Source organism: Stegostoma tigrinum, chromosome 39 (genome assembly GCF_030684315.1).
Source record: "Stegostoma tigrinum isolate sSteTig4 chromosome 39, sSteTig4.hap1, whole genome shotgun sequence".
In the NCBI taxonomy this organism is placed as follows: domain Eukaryota; kingdom Metazoa; phylum Chordata; class Chondrichthyes; order Orectolobiformes; family Stegostomatidae; genus Stegostoma; species Stegostoma tigrinum.
This window is the reverse complement of record NC_081392.1, coordinates 12,072,837-12,089,675: the sequence shown is the minus strand read 5'-3', so window position 1 is coordinate 12,089,675 and position 16,839 is coordinate 12,072,837. Positions and strand designations below refer to the sequence as shown.

General features: G+C 41.0%; 1 protein-coding gene across 3 annotated transcripts in view; it reads right to left on the bottom strand.

Moving 5' to 3' along the window:
* Window positions 1-9,865: 9,865 nt before the first annotated feature.
* LOC125447855 (striatin-3-like) overlaps window positions 9,866-16,839 on the bottom strand; it is a 53,216-nt gene continuing 46,242 nt past the window's right edge. For all 3 annotated transcript variants that reach the window (XM_048522632.2, XM_048522633.2, XM_048522634.2), the window contains one exon: window positions 9,866-16,565. The gene's annotated coding sequence lies outside the window, so the exon portion shown is untranslated. The remainder of the gene's footprint in view (window positions 16,566-16,839) is intronic.

The window sequence follows — 16,839 nt, the reverse complement described above, 5'->3', positions numbered from 1 at the left end:
TGAGTTTAAAACTTCAGGGACTGTAGGATGAAGCAAAATCTAATTTAACAAGGATAGTCCAGGATGAGGGATGGGTGGTAGAATTTCAGATGAAGGATAGTCCGGGATGAGGGATGGGTGGTAGAATTTCAGATGAAGTGATACTTGGAGATAAAGAGAAAGATTAAGAAAGCACTGGAGCAAATCCAGTCTAGAGAAAAAAAATCATGCAATTCTGATGCATTGTTCCACAGAGTAATAATAGTGTTTTTTCCCCAAAACAATAACATTGAATGAGCTCTCCCGAGGTTGTATTAAGGATAATGCTTTCCCATACAAGTGCGAACTCCTCCTCCACTGGAGACAAATGATTTCCAATCCCATCTGGCAAGGAACCAGCTCCCAAGAATGACTGGCCATCATTGCTAACAATGAGACACTGCCCAGTTCCTCAAACTGAGTTGTAATCAAAACCCCCAAAACAATAACCTACATTAGATTATTCAGTCAATAGCTAAGTTGTTCTGCAGTGCCGGGCTGAGTAAGTTCCAAAGATGCAGCTGCTGTTCCTGAAAGACCAGTAAGGTCACTTTTAAACACCAGCTCCCATCATAACACTCCTACTAAAACCAGGATGAGAAAAATGCACTGCAGCTTTGTCAGTCCCCATTCTCAGTTAGGCCAGTTTGTCAGTTTCAGGTAAGCGATGATCTGTGGACACATTATCACTCCGTAAGAAATTCTGTCTTTCAAGATTTCGGCCATGATGTAGAATGGTGGAGCAGATTCAAAGGGCCAAAAGGCCCACGCTCGCTCCTTTTTGTGTTGAGTTTGCCTGACCTGTGTCTTGATAGCAAGCTGCAACTCTCCATGGAAAAATATTGTTTCTGAAGCTCGAGGTATGAATACAGGTCATCTAATTAGGAGACCCCCATGACCATTAGACTGTAGATTCTCCACAGGCACTTTGGATTCAGATGCTCTGACAAAAAGATTGTTTGATAATGACAAATATATCAAAGGGTAAGCATGGTGGTTAGCACTGTTGCCTCACAGTGCCAGGGATCTGGGTTTGATTCTGCCCTCAGGTGACTGTCTGTGTTGTGTTTGCACATTCTCTCTGGATGGGTGTGTTCTGGTTTCCACCCACAATCCAAAGATGTGCTGGGCTAAATTACCCTGTAGTGTTCACGCTAGATGGATTAACAATTGGAAGAGGGTGGGATGCTCTTCGGAGGGTCAGTGCACACTTGGGGGGCTGAATGGGCTCTATCCGCACTGTTGGGATTTTTTATCCTACTTGTTGCAGCATCTGTAATTATTTAAAACTCTACTTTTCAATGAAAATGTTTAGTCAGTCACCCTAATATTTTGTGCCACGGTGTCAAATTTTAAAGCATAGAGTTAAATGCTTTTGAAATTGAAAATGTTGAATTGTTTTGCTTTTGCAAATTTAATTACTGATAATAAAATTGTTCAGTACTTTAACTTGGATTACAGTCTACTAACCATCACAGAATGTTCCCCTGGTTCAAAAGATTCACAGCACATATCTATACCCTTCACACACCCAGATAATGCTGATGAGACTCAGCAGGTCTGGCAGCATTCATGGAGACAGCTTTATCCTGTAATATTTCTAGTGCATATCTTAATTAATAAGGCTTCAGCCTGGCGTACAATAGCCCAGTTACTTCATGCATAAAGTTAAATTTGGTTTCTAGGAGCTGTGGACACATTATCACTCTAAGAAATTCACCTAGGATCACCTAGGAGTGGTACTTGAACCCACAATCTTTTGACTCGGAGGTATTTACCTCCGAGTCAAAAGATTGTGGGTTCAAGTACCAGTCCACAGAATAGACCACAAAATCTATGCTGACACTCCAAGTCTGGTGCCAAGGAAGTGCTGCACTGTTGGAGATGGCTTTTAGATAAGATGCCAAAGTATGTTAAAGTATGCCACTTCAGGTAGTCAGAAAAAAAATAAAAATTCAAAGAGCTGGAGAACAATTCCCATTATCGTAATCAGTACTCAACTTTCAGCCAACAGATTATCTGGTCATTTTTTAGATTTCTGCTTGTGCTCTATTGCTGCACACAAATTTGCAATTGTGTTTCCTGTGTTGCTTTTGAAGTATGGTCACTGATGCAAAATATTTAAAATTTCCAGACACGATGAAAATATAAATGCAAATCCAATTTTATAGGTTGAAAGCTGAAAATTAAAGCAATAAGAGGTGTACATAGACAGCTCATCTAAAACTGTCCTGATTGCTACTGTGTAGGAGGGGAATCTTATCTCCACCTCTCTGATGTTTGCCAACACTTACAGGAAACTCCAAGATAATAAAATGTGAGGCTGGATGAACACAGCAGGCCAAGCAGCATCTCAGGAGTACAAAAGCTGACGTTTCGGGCCTAGACCCTTCATCAGAGAGCCTGCTGTGTTCATCCAGCCTCACATTTTATTATCTTGGAATTCTCCAGCATCTGCAGTTCCTATTATCTCTCTTACAGGAAACTCAGCAGGTGAGCATTTAAACTACATGGTGGTATCTTGAGAGAGATAGTAGGAACTGCAGATGCTGGATAATCTGAGACAACAAGGTGTAGAGCTGGATGAATGCAGCAGGCCAAGCAGCAGGAGCGGGAAGGCCGATGTTTCAGGCCTAGACCCTTCTTGAGGCAGCCAGGAGGACATAACAGTTGTGAAAAGGTTGCATTGAAGGATGGCACTATAGGATTTGGAGGAGTAATCTATATTGAGCCCTCAAGCAGCCAATTCCTCAACTGCAGCAGAACTACAGAAGTCAGGAAAATTAAGGTGTGGAGATGAAATTTTTCTATTAAGTTTTTCCCTTTCATCACTGTCACATATCCACCCACACCCTATCCTGATGTCAGGAGTTCTTCTGAGGCAACAAAATTCTTCCACTGATCTTGAGTGATCATTAAAAAAAAATTGTAACGTTGCTACACCAGGACGCTCTTCAGATCAACAAGAACAAGGCATCAGTGGCAAATGGAACTTCCTGCAAGTTTTGGAGAAGCTCAAGATTAAGGACACTGTCCAGGAAAGCATTGGAATTGCTTTTGGCTGATCACCACAAATGGTTCCAACTACAGCTTAAGTATTATAAAACTGCATGCCAATGAACCTTTACTTTCAGAATGGAGAACATTGAATAATAAAAAGGTTTTTTTATTATGAGAGAGTTTTTCTATCAGACAATAGCACCCTCTTCTGGTCAGAGAATGTGAGCTTCGCCGTAAAGTTTACAAAACAGAAACTGCACATGAATGATCATAAGATACAAATGTCACCAGATGTGCTGATGCATTTTTTTTTTGAGCAGCTAGGCCAGAATTTATTACACGTCCTAAACTGCCCTTCAGAAGCTGGTGGTGAGCAACTTTCTTAAGCTGCTGCAGTCTCCTGTAGTGTAGGTAGAACCACAGCGCTGCTGAGAAGCAGTGCCAAGATTTCAACTGCATCAGCAGTGAAGGAATGACTAATGTATCTCCAAGTCAGGATGTGTGCAGTTGAGGGGAACTTGCAGGTGGTGTTCTCATCTGTCTGCTGCCCCTTCTGCAATCTTACTCACTGAGCTTGGCTTGTTTGAATTTAACTAGCTTGTGGATATGAAAAGTATGATTCTTAGCACATTGATTCTTCATGTTCCACACATCTTAAGTCCAAAATTAAAGGCTATAAATATGTGTTACTAGTGAATCTAACAAGGAATTAAAAGATTATTTTCCTGGAAAGAGGTGCAAATATGTAATTTGATATCTAACATTTATAGTTGGGTTAAATACACACCTTCTGTGCTACTAATTACATGTGATGCAAAATTTAAGTAACATGTGGGGCAGATAACAAAGTGTGGAGCTGGATGAACACAGCAGGCCAAGCAGCATCTCAGGAGCACAAAAGCTGACGTTTCGGGCCTAGACCCTTCATCAGAGAGGGGGATGGGGTGAGGGTTCTGGAATAAATAGGGAGAGAGGGGGAGGCGGACCGAAGATGGAGAGAAAAGAAGATAGGTGGAGAGTATAGGTGGGGAGGTAGGGAGGGGATAGGTCAGTCCAGGGAAGACGGACAGATCAAGGAGGCGGGATGAGGTTAGTAGGTAGGAGATGGAGGTGCGGCTTGAGGTGGGAGGAAGGGATGGGTGAGAGGAAGAACAGGTTAGGGAGGCAGAGACAGGCTGGTTTTGGGATGCAGTGGGGGGAAGGGATGAGGTGGGCTGGTTGTGTGATGCAGTGGGGGGAGGGGACGAACTGGGCTGGTTTTGGGATGCGGTGGGGGAAGGGGAGATTTTGAAGCTGGTGAAGTCCACATTGATTCCATTGGGCTGCAGGGTTCCCAAGCGGAATATGAGTTGCCGTTCCTGCAACCTACTAACCTCATCCCACCTCCTTGACCTGTCCATCTTCCCTGGACTGACCTATCCCCTCCCTACCTCCCCACCTATACTCTCCTCTCCACCTATCTTCTTTTCTCTCCATCTTCGGTCCGCCTCCCCCTCTCTCCCTATTTATTCCAGAACCCTCTCCCCATCCCCCTCTCTGATGGAGGGTCTAGGCCCGAAATGTCAGCTTTTGTGCTCCTGAGATGCTGCTGGGCCTGCTGTGTTCATCCAGCCTCACATTTCATTATCTTGGATTCTCCAGCGTCTGCAGTTCCCGTTATCTCTAACATGTGGGGCATCTGTTTTTTTTGCAGCCGAAGGAACATGTAAGTCAATGGAAACATGCAACTAAACTTTACATTTGTAGTATATGGGTCTGAAATGATTAATATTTAATTGAATGCAATAAGCACCATCTACAGTGATATAATAACAGAAATTGCTGGAAAAAGCTTAGCAGGTCTGTTGGCAGCATTGGCGAAGAGAAATCAGAGTTGATGTTTTGGGTCCAGTGATCCTTTCTCAACTGATGGTAGTTAAGAACGTGTCAGTTTATATGCAGAAAATAGTGTGGGTGGGTGGAGGGGGGGGGGGGGGGGGGCGCGGCGGCGAAGTATGGAAGGAGTAAACGATAGGTAGAGAGAGCCAGAGAGGGACAGAAGAACAGTTGGATTGACAAAGGAGTGGATAACAATCTGGCAAGGAGAGTGAACAACTGTCAATTGAGACTGTTAGTGGCTAACAATACGTAACGGGTAATGGCAGGCTTTGTGATAACAAGCTCTGGTGTTCTGAGGAATGGTCACCGGACCTGAAACATTAACGTGTTTTGTTCTTCACAGATGCTGTCAGACCTGCTAAGCTTTTCCAGCAACTTTGTTTTTGTTCCTGGTGGGTGGGGTGGGGCCGAGGACATGGGAGAGTTCAGGCCCTAAAATTATTGAACTCAATATCAAGTCTAGAGGGCTGCAGGGACTCCCAGCAGAAAATGAGATTTTGTTCTTCCAGCTTGTGCTGAGCTTCACTGGAATACTACAGCAAGCCTGGGACAGAAATGTTGGTGAGGGAACATAATGGTGTGCTGGAAGCTCTGCTTCCTTTTTTGCAAGCAGAGTGTAGCTGTACTGTGAAGCAGTCATCCAGTCTACACTTCATTTCCCCAAAGTAGAGGAGACCACATTGTGGGAAGTGCTGTTTCTCCTGGAAGGTACATTTGGGCACTTGGATACTGAGGAGGGAGGAGGTAAATGGGCAGGTGTTACATCTTTGGCAGTTGCAGGGAAGGTACCTTAGGGCCATGGGAGGGTGTCAGGAGTGAAGGAAGAGTGGACCAGGGTGTCTAGGAAAGAACGGTCCCTGTGGAAGGCAAACAAGGGAGCGGAGGGGATGTGATAATGGGAACTGCAGATGCTGGAGAATCCAAGATAATGAAATGTGAGGCTGGATGAACACAGCAAGCCCAGCAGCATCTCAGGAGTCTATGATGAAGGGTCTAGGCCCGAAACGTCGGCTTTTGTGCTCCTGAGATGCTGCTGGGCCTGCTGTGTTTACCTAGCCTCACATTTCATTAGCGGAGGGCATGTATCGGGTGGTAACATCTCTCTAGAGGTGGCAGAAATGGCAGCTGATCTTCTGGATGTGGATGCTGGTGGAATGGTAGGTAAGGACAAAGGGAAACCTGTCGCTGTTGCGGGAGGGAAGTGAGGGCAGAAGTGCAGGAGATGGGTCACGCCCGTTTGAGAAGCATTGTCAACGGTGCTGGGGAATCCTCAGTTGAAGAAGGTGGGCATTTTGGAGGCTCCCTTGTCAAAGTTGGCCTCTTCAGAAAATACATGATGGGAATGGAGGAACTGGGAGAATGGAGTCTTCAGTAAATTCAGTATCCACCAGTCTGAGGTAGTGAATCCCATAGATTCATGACTATTTGAGAAGTAATTCTTCCTCAAGTATTCTGAAATCTGTCATTCCTTAGCCTGAAATTGACCCCTTGTTCTGGATGTTTCCATAAGAGAAATATCTGTGTCTACTTTGTTAGACCCCTTTAGCATATTATGTACCTCAATTAAACCTCCTCTCATTCCTCTAAACTCTAGTGAGTACAGGCCTTAACTGCTCAATCTCTCCTCTGGAGAGTAACGAAAGGACTTGTATGAGACAGCCCTAGGGCTGGCGTACTATAGAGATTGTTAGAAACCATGATCACATGGCCTGTTATAGTTGCAGTAATGTAATAAACCTCAGATGGGTTGCTCAGCAAGATTCGTGCAACTATACCAGAAAGGCAGATACTCTAGTATACAGTATCTATACTAGATCACTTTGTGGCTTGAAGGGACCCACACACATTTACTTTGTGAGCTCAGTTCACAGCCCTTTAACACAGACCTATGCTAGGATCAGAGGAACAAGAGATCATTCATCTCTAAGTTAACACTGCCATTTAATGAGATAATGACTGATATTCCACCTAACTTCACATATCTTCCTTTGCTCCAAATATTTAAACATCTTTGGTTAACAAAAATCTAACTAATCTCAGATTTTAGATCTAACATTTTGTTTAACATCAACTGCTATTTGTGGAACAGCATTCCAAACTTCTAACACAAAATGCTTCCTAATTTCACTCCTGAAAGACCCGGCTCTAGGTTTGAGGCTATGTCCCCTACTTCTAGTCTGGCTAAGCAGCTGGTTCTGCATGACCTAGCAAACAGTAATAAACAAAAGTAAATCTATTTTTTTCTACACTGCTTCACAAATGATTGACCAAGCAGCAAGTGTGTTGTACATGAAGTTATAACCACAAAATGTAAATACCAACTGGCACCTGTAATATTGCAGAGAACAAAAACGCTCTACATTTCAGTGCACAACAGGGGCTTTGTGATTTAAGGTTCTTTTGTATTTGTGATTGCCTAGAATTACTAAGTAGTCTCTTGCCGCACATATATAAAAATGCGCAATAATGCATTGGCTGCCAGTGAATAACACAATCTCAAATCCTACTGTGGCGAGTTGTGTGATCAAATTTAAAACTGGCTATTTGTGGGTTGACACCAGAATCAAATTCGCGTTGGAAAATCCTAACATTTACTGCTGTCGTCGAGGGCATGAAACTTGACTCTTAACTGTGGTCAGAATAACGTGACTCCAATTTCGGACTACCAAGTTGGCTCCATTGTAAACTGCATTTTGTATTTAGTAATTTCTTTTAAAAATTATGGATGTTTAGAATTTGCCACATAAACAGCTGTTGACTCTGCCGAGTCTATTTAAGACAGAGACCAATAAGATTTGAGGCTGTCAAGAAAATTAGAAGAAATTAAAGTTGAGATAGATTAGCCATGGCATTACTGAATGTCAGAGCAGGTTCCAAGTGCTGGATGATCTGTTCCTGCTCCAATTTCTAATGTTCTTACTAAAAAAGGCATGCAGTTAGCTCACGAGGAATGGGCAATAATACACCCTTGTTAGTCTCATCTACACTGCAACTGGCAAAAATAAAAATGTGCAATCTCAAGTTGCTGATAGTAGCTTTAACTTAAAAAGGTACAGGGATTTGGAAGGCAGACGTTGAGAAAATGAATAAATTGGGCAGAAGATAGGTGAACATATAGTATGGGCTGCCAAGAGAAACAGTGGGGTACAATTTTGTCAGCAGATTCAAAACAAATTTGTATATGTCGTGCGAAAAACCCTCCGAAGTCTACAGGAGGTATCTTGATACTACCATTTGTGAATGTAGCTTCAAGCAATTAAATCATGCAGGTCCTCCCTCATCTGATGTATTAATACATCTCTCAACTTTCAGCATCATTCACTCAGCACTGATCATGAGCAGGGACATCTCCTCGTCCTAGTCCTAGTCATCCCCACTTAGGTAATCATTTCCCACACGAAGCTCAGATATTCTTCATCAGAGATCCAGGCGTATTTGAGGTGGTAATCAGAAGCAGGACCTCCTTGTCGATAAAACATCTTACAACCGCTGCTGAGGCCCAGGTCTATTAATTCAACAAACAGAAAAATTGTACACTGTCTCGAATTCTCTATTTGGCTCAATATTCTATAACTGCACACATCTGAAGGGAAAGGGAAAAGAAAATGTCTTATTTCGTTCATGGTTTTATCTGGCGTGTCACTATGAACATATACACAGGAAACAGTGCTCAGGTCATTTATAGCAGCAGAGCTTGTTCAGTTGCTCATGGCAGCTTTCAGCCACTGAAACATGACAATTTGTCTCACTACTAAATAGTTGCATGCCTTGAAGACTTACACCCATCACAGAAGAAACTCAAAAGGCACTGCATAAATATATAACTTATCTTGCATTTATGTAGCACCTTTAATGTAGTAAAATATCCTGAAGCACTTGCAGGAGGGTCATCAAACAAAATGTGACAAAGTACATACTAGAACTGCTGACCAACTTAAAAGGAGGAGAGGCAGGAAGGTTGAGAGAGAAATTCCAGAGATTGAGGCCTAAATGGCTGAAATCACAGCCGTGAACAATGGAGTAATGGAAATGGGGAATTACAACAGGTCAGAAATGACAAAAAAGTGTGTTCAAGAAAAATTGTACAGTTGGAGGAGGCAAGAGGTAGGGCAGGGTGATATCATGGGGGATCTTGACAGCAAGGAAGAAAATTTTAAAACTGAGACATTGCCAGATCAGGGCCAATGTACATCAGTGAGAACAAGAGCTGGGTGAGCGGGACACATTGAATTTCTTTGAAGTCCAGCCACCGTTAGAATGTCGGCAAATATGGTAGTAATGCTTGAAATAGCAATAGGATGGAGAATCAATCACTCTTTGTTTTCATGGTGTCTGAGAGAGTAATGTCGGCTAGGGTGATAGGGCACATTCTGCTTTTCTGCAAATAGTTTCATGGCATTTTTACAACCATCAGAACAAGTGTATCAGGTACATGAGTGTCTATTTCTCAACTCACCAGCAGGATGACAAAACAGCCCTCCCTCAGTATTGCACTCAAGCGTGAATCTGACTAAGCACTCAGTTACAAGTTCTCATTTTGCACAAGCGCACAAAAAAAAACAAGAATTTTACACAGTTAAATGCAAGAGATGCCAAGACTGGAAAATTTTAAACAGCACTGTTGCAGTTTAACCACTGTTAAAAGGTATTCTGCCTCAGTGATCCTCTAATCACTCATTATTGTAAATACAGACACATCCATACATTTTTATAAGGTTGTATATACATACTTTCCTGTTATGGTTTTTGCTTATACTTCTACAGGAACGTGGGCCAATGAACCCATATAAACATTTAGAATGAAAAAAAGCTTATATGTAAACAGTTACCTGTAACTGTGTAATTGCAGAGTCCAACTAATATAGAATCGTGTTTATAAAGGAAAAATATCAAACATTCTAATCAACAACTACTGGAAGGTTACGCCAAGGATACTTTGAATGCAGTTGCTCAAGTATGACAGAATATGTAGAAAACAAACACTTTATTTTCAGACCTTTCACATACAGAACATCACTGATTAATTAAGACAAAAGTAAAATAAATAGACATGAAAAACAAGTGCCATAAAAAAGAGTTACAGTAGTCTTTTGATAAATACACAACTATTTGAGATAGTGAGATGTACAAAATATCACTTAAAATTTTACACAATATACAGTTCCTTTGCAATATATTTGTAGAGGAAGGAAAAAGTACTTTTCTTTAATAAAAAGCAATTGAGTTTAACCCTGTCACACACTCAGCACCTGCAAACAAGACCCCAGTCTCTCATTTTCCAAAGTCCTGTATTGATTTGTGTTTTTTGTTTTTAAAATTGCACACAACATTGTTTCAAACCAGAATTTTTCAGAATTAGTTTGCTATTGTTGGCAGTGATGTAGGGCTCTAGTAATATTGAGTTTTACGGGGACTAGTGGAAAGGGGCAGAATCATTTGGCGAGAAATTGTTAAAAAGCCAGCCAGCTACCAAATTGAGACCTAGGAGATAACAATTCATGCGAACAATATATATAACCAAGTTGTAGGCATTACAGCAAAGGATTCTCTAAGCAGTAAACTTTCTTCCCAAGTTTAATGGTGCTGGGAAATTTCAGACTTTTTTTTGAGTGAAAAAGGGTTTAATTGCTCCAACTAACTAAAAAAGCCTTACCTTGGTCAAAGCAAGTAATTGTCTTAAGAACCAAACACCTCCCAACTTAGAAAAGAAATAGCAGGTGGAAAATAACAATAAGTGGAATTATGTAATAACTATCATTTTTCAGGATTTCATATTTGACAGTTAAACACTGGAAAAGAATTCGACTGGGCTCCCACTAGCCATTTTTAACCAGGTCTAATATGTGGGGGTCTGTACAAAAAAAGGACTTCTTCTTGAAGTTATGTGCATCAGCAAGTTTTTGACAGCAGCATAATGGACAGCTAACAACGATAACAATCCGTGGACAAACTCTTTTGCACCACGTTCAGGTTGCCAACCATTTACTTAAAAAAAACACAAATGCAAGGTAATACAGATTAATTAGTTTTTAATTAGATGTTCAGGACAGCAACATGAACTTTCTTAAAAACAAAGGCAGCTTTACAGTTTCTTTATGCTGTAAACTGGAGGTGGAGAGGGGACATGATTGAGATGTATACAACCATTACGGGCATAGTTAGGATGGATGTGGAAGGATCAATGACTGGGGGCACAGATTTAAGGTAAGAGACAGGAGGTTTAGAGACATTGTGAGGGATTTTTTTTCACCCAGAGGGTGGTGGGAATCTGGAACTCACCAACTCTAAAGCTGGTAGAGGCAGAAACCCTCGGAACATTTTAGTAGTATTTAGATGTGCACTTGCAATGTGAAGACATACAAGGCTATGGGCCAAGTGCTGGAAAATGGGGTTAGAACAGTTAGGTGTTTGTTTCTAAACAGCACAGACACGAAGGGCCTTTATCTGTGCTGTATGCCTCAATGACTCCAAATAGCTAACTGCAGACATTGTTGACAGTACGTTAGAACATTATGAACGTAGTAAACTGAACACAAGGCTGATTCTCAAAATTTGGCTAATTGCTCAGTTTGGTGGAGGCTGTGTACTTTACAAAAAGAGAAATTCAGAGAGGGGAGAATAGTAGGGCCAGTCCTGAAGATTTCTGCCTTGAAGCTTGGCAAAAAAAGCCACCAAAGAACCAAGTACAACACTGATAATGACTTTAAAGAGAGAACTTCTCAAAAAATTATCAAGAGGTGAGTTTTGAGAAATTGCACATACATCTTTTGGGGTGTTGCTGTGAGATCAAAAAGATCTTTCAAAAACAAGAATTTAGAACATTTAGATTCCAAAATGCTAGCATGCCTCTTTTCCCTCACCCAAGACAGAAAATAAAATGACTAGCCCGAACTTTGAGAACACATCTCCTATCAGGTACATTTTGAAGAATGTTAATGGTTTCTGCTTTCTTATAAAATAGGGGCAACAACAAATTCTGAAAAAGTCTTCAAGATAGTTACCAATCAAATCTCTTTGTTCCATCTTTGAATAATTGTTTGTACTTTTCTTTGACTGTGCTCTGTTTCATTATCACACTGGGGCCTATCTAACATAACATCAAGAAGGAAGCTGATGACAAGGTCTCAAAGAAGTAAACCTAAACATTCAGAATTAAAACATATAAACTGAAATCCACTTAAACTGGATTTAAGTGATCAATGTTTCATTCCCTTGACAAAATCCCAATGCCATCTTTAATTTCCTGTTTACAAGCACTAAATTCCTGTCACCAAAGATTCTGGTGTCAAATGATCCTGGCTGCTTACAATGTTAACCAAATTCTGCAAGACCCAACCGAAAGTGCCAAATGTCCAAATGATCTTTCTTCTCAAAATTCAAAGTAACCCCCTGCAGTTGATCCTTACAAATACAGTCCTGTATAAAGACCCTGCTCTCGAGATTGCTCCAAGTAACATTTTGCTCCCAGTGCACAGACTGAGCCAGCCTGCTTGCCTGCTATTAAACATTTGTGAAAACTGCCAGGGAGTGTACATTCAGGAATCTTGTCGACAGGAGTTTAATAACAGGTGTAACAATTCGAAGAGCAAAGGGGCTTAAGTCAGAAGGTCTCTGACTGGGAAGTGCATCCTATACAGCAGGGATGTCCAAAGCACAATCCATGAGACCAGACAATCCAACCTTATTTGTACCCACATTTCACATTTGCCGTATTCATAGGTTTGAGTCCACAGAATTGGAGGAAGTCCATTCATGGAGCTCTTCCTTCACTGAGGGATGAAACCGAAATCAGAACATTAGGCTGCCAACTTCAACAGCTTCAGAAAGGTGGGAAAAGGAGTTTAAACTTTCCAAATGGCTCTATGATTCCACGAGCCACACCTCTATGGCTCATGAACACAAAAGCCTTGGACAAGTCCCACTGAATAGAATGTCATTCTGAATGCCAAAGAACAGTTTTTATACCACTTACAATATAAATGAACCGAAAATATATATATATATTATATATAAAATCAATGTCAAAGTCTTCATTTGAATTGTATTTGTTATGTTGATTTTCGCTTCCTAGATTGCTACGTTTGCTTGGTTATATTTGTTAAATGCCACATGAAGAAAACGTTAGTTCTGAAATAAACAAAGGTCAATATCACCTTGAGGCATTTTGTTCACATTTACAAAATAACTTAGATATTAGGCTTAGTTTGCAATTGAATAAAACTAGTCTAATTCTTCACAGCTTGCCAGTACTCACTATCCTCTGTTGTCTTGAAAGACATTATCACGTGATTATAGAAAACCATTCTGTTTTTCTGACAAAGTGTAGACAGGCTATTTGATTGCGGTGTGTATGCAAAGGGACAGATGCACATTACAGACAGTATCTTCACCTGAAGACTAGAAGTGTTCTTTCCAGTACGTTTGCAAACAGCAAAGTTGTCTGAATTTCCCCATCTCTCATTTGTAGAAACCTTAAATTTACCAAACTCAAGTCATTTCTGATCTATATGGTTCACCAAACCACACAACTGCACTTCACCACTTGAACCACAGGAGGGAGTGAAGGCCCTTCCATTTTAAAAGCCATTGCTAAGCTCACAGAGAAGATATCTTGAAGATATCTTCTTGGTTACCAACTTAACAAATGAAGAGTAAGAACTGGCGTGCTGATCAAACATGGTAGGCACCACATTCCCGTCTCATCTACATCCATCCAATGTCATAGCTTTCCAATGACTCCAACCCTCCTCAACTAGATAGCAATAAGTAGCAGGAATTTTGTCTGACAGCTTTTAATGTGTCTACTGCCTAGCTCATGTACAGCATGCCAATTCCTGTCCCAGCCGAGAACCAACCAACTCTCTACTTACTGGGATGGAACCGAGGGCATGCCTAAACTGTATGGCATTGTGACTCACTGAGATATTGAGAGACTCCAAAAAAAAATTCTGTTTTAAATAGTAATGATCGCTGCCAGATGCCAAAAAAATTATCAGTAATGTTGTAGAAAGCAAGCAACATTTAAAATAGCTATAACAGGATGCCTCTTAGTGCTACTGGCCTCCGTGTATTTACATGTAATATTGTATTCACTTTGAAACATTATAGCTATAGTTTCATTTAGAAAAAAACAACTTTGTACTGACTGATTAAATGGATTACCATTCTGCAATTTGAAAGTATGTTGCAGAATTATAAGTTTACTATATCCTGGGTCTTCTGGTAAATAACTGACACCTGATTCCTAAGATGGGTCATTACCATACCCAGTGCAGTTCAAAGAAAAAAAACTTCCCTTTTTCCTCCTCTGCTGAAGGCGATACTCGCACATTGAGGTATGAATTTCACTAGCAGCTGACCAGCACTTCCCCCAAGGGTAAGTCTGGATAGTGAGTGTTAACAGGTTATTTCAATATGGAACAGCATTTAATACCAATTAATGAATTAATACCAATCCTGAACTCACTCAAGCAGTCTCAAGACCAAGTTAGAGTGATCAGGACAGCATATGATACTAGTGTTCCCTTCCATAGCTCGGGGGAGAGGGTTGGGGTCTAATTGTGTTGCCTCATCTGAGAGCACCCACTTCGCACAAAACAGAGCCTAACTCTGGGATTCTCTGGCCTCAGGAAACAGATTTCCAGAAAAGCTAGTCTATCTGCAGTCAACTAATACATTCCAAAGGAGCAGATGTGATTCTGTTAGGCAGGGATAGGTGAGCAATATAGAAATATGATTTTCTGAAGTAGGGTCTAGGCCTGAAACGTCAGCCTTCCTGCTCCTCTGATGCTGCTTGGCCTGCTGTATTCATCCACACCTCTACACCTTGTTATCTTAGAAATATTAGCACACTGCTTCATTTCTTCCTTCACTATGGTATCTGCAGTTGATGGATGGGATTTGGAGAGTGGTGTCTCTGTGGGTCAATGATTCCCATGATGAAAGAATTGTGTATGAGTCCTGGATACAGCATGATGGAGAGCCCAATTTTTTTTTCCTTTTGGTTTTCAAATTCTTGAGAGTGGCCCAGCATGATTTCATGCATTGAATTTGCCAACCAACTTAACCAGAAGGGCATATGTCATTGTTATGATTAGAAATACCTTGTTTTAAAACATCATATTTAGCAAAAGTGGCAAACTCAAACCCAAGGAGAGAACAAATATATTTTGACAGAGATAATTACCCAATGCATTGCATCAGCATTTTGGGAGAAGGCCCAGTGTTTTGCATTACTTCCATCTTAATACTCTCGAAGTCACTGCAGCAGTCCTCACTATGTATTACTTAATAACAGGATGGGAACAATAGTATAATATGCTGAGTTCTCAAGGAGAGGCAAAAGATCTGCAACTGCCGATCTCTCCAAAAACCATTCCCTTCATTAACTATTTTAGTTCTAGCAATTCTTTTCCCACAGAATGAAAAACACTAAAAAGGTAGAATTTGTGCAGTATGCCCTGATCACCCTTTCTTTTAAACTAAACAAAAACTCCCAAACTGTACCAGCGCAATTTCACTAAAGGCATTTTTGTGACACTCCCTACCCAGTTCACAACAGTGTTTACCATGATGCCATAAAACATTCCACCTGGGCATGTAAGACAGGAAGATCCCAGGTTCAATTCCCTGCCTGTGCTCAGTTATCTGATCTCAGCATGTCCAATCACTGCAAATCAGTAGTCAATGAAAGTGTGAAAAGTTTAAAAGTCACAGTTAAACTGTATTGTTGAGTGCTCATCAGATCCAAGGAATGATTGGAAAGGGGCAATCAGGCTGTCCCCGCCTATCAAAAGTCACAATAATGAAGAAACATTGGAAAAGCTTGGGTTTTCCAGCCGCAAAAGGAAGCACTCGAGAAAATGACCTTTTAGAACTGGTGAAGGCCATGGAAAATGGTTATCTGAAAATTGCTTTAAACCAAATTGCCCAGAGGATGACAAATGGGTGCATTTGTTTAAAAAAGCTACCCTTTGTATATAGAGTACATTCAACACCGTCAGGCTATGTGATCCTCAGATTATGAAATATGGGAGGCAACTTACAAGCCACCCCTAATTATGTGTTATTACATTCGTATTCTTTTGAGCCCAAGTTGGGGATCCTTGGTCTACCTTTGTGTACGTCTCCTCATAATACCCCCCAGTGCTTATTAGTGGGGAAAGGATAGGACAAAAAGAGTGATGAACCTGTATCCCCGTGACATGTGCCTGCTGCTATATTCCACCAAGTCAATGTTAAATTGGTACAAGATGACCAGGGAAAGAAAACTAATCACACCGGTGACAGGCTGCATTAAAAAAGTAGTCCAACATTAAAAAATAACTTATGCCAGCACAAAAATTGCTGTCGCACCTTTATACAGTCTGACCTACACTCTGCGACTTCTTTTACTTGTTCCACACAGCCCATGATCAGGTACTCATACAAAATTTACCAAATCCATTTTCTTTTAAGTTTAAAACATATACATATTGTGTCGAGTTCCATGAAGTCAAGTCCCTGATAGAGCTTTGCTACGAAAGACGTGGAGGGAGAACAACCCAGGACGGCAAACCCAGGGTCCTGAACTTCATGGCTGGAGGGTAAGTTATCTTCATTCACTGATTCAAAGGCAACCGTTCTGGGAGTAATGTGGGATCAACCCTTACAGAAGAGCAGATACCAGTCTGAAAGGAAGAGAACAAGGAATGAAACATAAAACATAAGAACAGGTGCTTTTGCATTCAGCCACCAGGAGGCAGATGTGAGCTTTTCGAAATCTTTCTTAGAAAATTTTTTTAAAAACTTGATCTTCCAATAAGAAGTTCCCTGTTTCTTGCAGCAGGGTTTGCACATGCATGTGGCCCCTATGGTTTTGTAATTCTCCATTAACTTGTCCAAATGACTATCTTACACATATCAATCTGGAGGGGAAGTATCAAAAGGCTGATGATTATAGAC